The following is a 3,631-nucleotide window of genomic DNA, read 5'->3' as shown; positions in this document are numbered from 1 at the left end:
AAAAAATCATTGTAATCTAATAAAGAAAGAAGATCATCCATTGAGAGGATTAACAAAAAATTGTTTTTAGAGTGATTCGTGGAGTTTTAAAATTTCACACAGAGCCCAGAAAAATTAGTGTATGTTCTCAGCGCCAGAATGCTGATGCCTTCACGAGTGTACTTTTACGTGAAGAGACGATAAAGCGTTAAGCGGCACCGGAAATGCCTTTGCAACCTTTATTGGCTTAGCAGTTTACTTAAGCCAATTCCGCAGACTTTGCGGCGATGAGCGAGAGCGTCATGAAATGGCAACTTCACGGCGCAATCAGCAATCAGCCGCAGCTCAACAACTGTCATAGGCGACAGAGCTGGCGTGTGTTGATCTATGTGCCCGCCAAGTGGTTATTTGTCACTTCTATGTTGACTGCGCGAAAAGGCGAGTGACTTGCGATGGTTGTGGCAATGTTGCTGGTGTGTGTTTTTGTTTTGCGGATGCAAAATTATTGCAGGCAACGAAATTTAATTTGAACCACTTTGCAGCACTGTTGCTGCTGTCGGTTGTGGCTGCGCCCGTTTGTACACGCTTTTACTTTATGCCTTGCCAGCTTAGTTTCGAGAGCTCGATCTGTGTTGGATTTTTTTTTTTGTGTTTTTTGTTGGCGGCACAAATTGCATTTGCGAGATTTGCTTGTTGCTTGCCTTGTTGGAATGTGGCAAATTTGATTTCATCCACAGTTATGTGTTGGCGCTGTGCATCTTATGCTGCACGAGCGCTTGTATTGGATACATTCCCTGTGGATTCCCCGATGTATTGGCATTTGATGTTGGCCGAAGGCTCAGTTGCTATGCTGGCACACTTTGAGAAAAGTTGGCGGAAATCGCTCAATGCGCATTTATTGACAATTTGGAAGTTGCAAGAAAGCAAAGACACAACTTCGATTGGCATGTGCGTGCAGTTGTGATTGCTGCGCCTACCGGCTGCGCCAGCCGCATTGCAGCAGCGTTGAAATTAGACTTTAATGCTCTTTATTTGCACAAAAAGGAGGTTCGCTTCACTTGAGCGCTCGGAACTGCTTTGCTTGTGTTGTGCTTTGACTTGCTTTTGTGGACCTTTTTGTGGTTTGCAAATGACACGGTTTTGGTGTTGACTTTAGATAAAGTCTTATGCGAAATTATTATACCCTTGCAACATGTTACTACGTATCACTTAACGATTGTTTGTATCACGCGGAACTAATCGAGGTAGATATAGGGCTGTAGGATCAGGATAACGATACGAGTGTAAATTCGAGTGACTGTCTGTGTGTCCGTCCGTCCCACCGCGATGATATGGGAATTGCTGGAAACTACAAAACAGATGAGTGTACTAGAGAAAGCGCCATTAGCCCAATTTAAGCATATTGGCAGCGAGTCGGCATTGCGCAGTTCTCTTGAGTTTTGACGTTGGATCTATGGACTATGGATCTATGGCCGTTACTTTCAACGAACGACACACTGGCGAACTTGCTGGGACGGATATTAGTTGCTCCAATAGATTTGTGGTGGGTTCAAAGCGCTTCGTCGATCTATAAGGGGCTGGTGATGCAAATTTAGAGATTTTGGCAATCACAAAGAACCAGCAATTATCCGATTCTGTGAGAATGTTAATGTAATTACGTCATCATCTACATATGTATATATTTTTCAAAATTCTTTCGTTTCTTCAACAATAAAAAGCGATAATTGAGTTCCAATGATACTAAATAATTTGTTGTTGCACACGTTCTTCGCTCAAGCAATAATACTTCGAAGTAAGGTCATTACGTCAGTGGCGGTTTGTGGCTTGCGGTTGTTCGCGTGTGTACCGTTAGCACAAGATGCACTCTAGATTGTTGACTTGCAACCGCGTAATATGCGCGAAACATTAAAGTCACTTGAAATACATCTAATTTGTTATGCAGCAGTGTACAGGAGCGAACAGCTACTTACACACACATACATAAATGCATAAATATATGTATCAATGACTGCGGTATGCAAATTTCATGCATCAGAATATGCAAAATATGCAACTGTCAGGAGCATGCGGAAAATAAAAGTTATCACATTACCTACTTGCACCAAGATGGGAATTCATAGCATATTTATAGAACTTAGTTACATATACATATGTATCTACATATATATGTATGTACATATACATATGAAAGGGAAAAAACAGCGTATCATCAGAAAAAAAAAACAAAAATCGAAAATCGCTCTCAGATATAATAACCAATATATAACCACTTTATAACCAAAACCCAAATTTTGTTTCTATGTGAGTGTATGATAACCAATATATAACCATTTTATAACCAAAACCCAAATTATATTTTTTTCACCGACAGGTGGCGTGATGTAATCATAAAAAATGTTGCTCTTTAAGAAACTGCAAGTCATTCTGTTTCGCATATATACTATATCTACATACAGATTTCCATTCATAAAATAAAAAAAGTCAAAAAAAATTAAAAAAATAAAAATATAAATTGTTGTTAAGAAGCAAATCCTTGGTGAAGTTAATAATTTAGCGCAAAAGTGAGTTTCCTCGCTGACACAAAAACAATTAAATTTTTAAGCTTCTCCGAAACTGTCGCTGCACACCGCAAACTCACACACACACACACACACATGCATATAAAATGCGCCTGAGGCAATTAGAATGCTGGCAAACATTACGTTTTCATGAAATCACCACGAATTGCTGGTGAAAAAGAAAAGCTAAATAAATAAAATAATACATTTTTTTGGAAAAAAATGTGCACTAACTGTATAAAAACGTCGGCGAAAATGAAGTTGCAAGCAACACAGAGCTGATAATTTTGTGGTGGACCGCATGCAACTGTCGCGATGACAACGAAAGCTGTGCAAAAAGCGGACACAAAAAACTGTAAACGGTTGAGTGCTTCCTTACCGTGCCATTGTTGATGTTGTTTGTTATTGTTGTTGTTGTTGCAACAATGCAGCTGTTTGCGAGTAGACTTTCGAGTCTCTCATACACAAAAGCGCTTGACTAAGTCGCGCTTCGGTGCATTTTCTGTGTGTGTGTTTGTGTTTTTTACCGTTAAAGTGGATTTTCACTGCTTCGCTTTCTACAGCAACACAACAACAATAGCAAAGTGGCAACATCTACTACACCGAAAGGCTGGTTTAAGTGTGGCCGCGCTCCTTGCCGCAAGGCGCTCAAAGCGTGGCGCGTGTGTGTTCGATTTGCCGCTTTGGCGGCGTTTGGCAGGTGGCTGCTTTAAGTGCCGCGCTTTCACTGCTAATTTTAGTGCAGCTAACTGCTTCATACCAAATTCCATTTCAATTTGTTGCCTTCCATTTTATTTCATTGGGGTTCGTGCTGCAAATTTGAGCTTTTGGCGCGCGATCTGCCGCGCTTTTTGTGGCTTCTTACTTAGCGATGGCTAATAGCAGCTAATTTCCGGCTGGTTTTTATTGCTAAGCTTCAGACATTGTATGTGCCTGTGTGCGCTGTTGATGGGCGCTTTTTTGTGTGTGTGAAATGCTTACAAATGATTTAGCGCGTTTTGGTGTCTCACTAGCGCGGGATTGATGAGCTGCTCAGCAATAATGACTTAAGTGAATGGGTTAAGCATGGGCGCGGTACGTGGAAACTAAGACTA

The sequence above is a fragment of the Bactrocera neohumeralis genome, chromosome 5, assembly GCF_024586455.1.
Source record: "Bactrocera neohumeralis isolate Rockhampton chromosome 5, APGP_CSIRO_Bneo_wtdbg2-racon-allhic-juicebox.fasta_v2, whole genome shotgun sequence".
NCBI classification, from domain to species: domain Eukaryota; kingdom Metazoa; phylum Arthropoda; class Insecta; order Diptera; family Tephritidae; genus Bactrocera; species Bactrocera neohumeralis.
Note: the sequence above shows the minus strand (reverse complement) of the source record.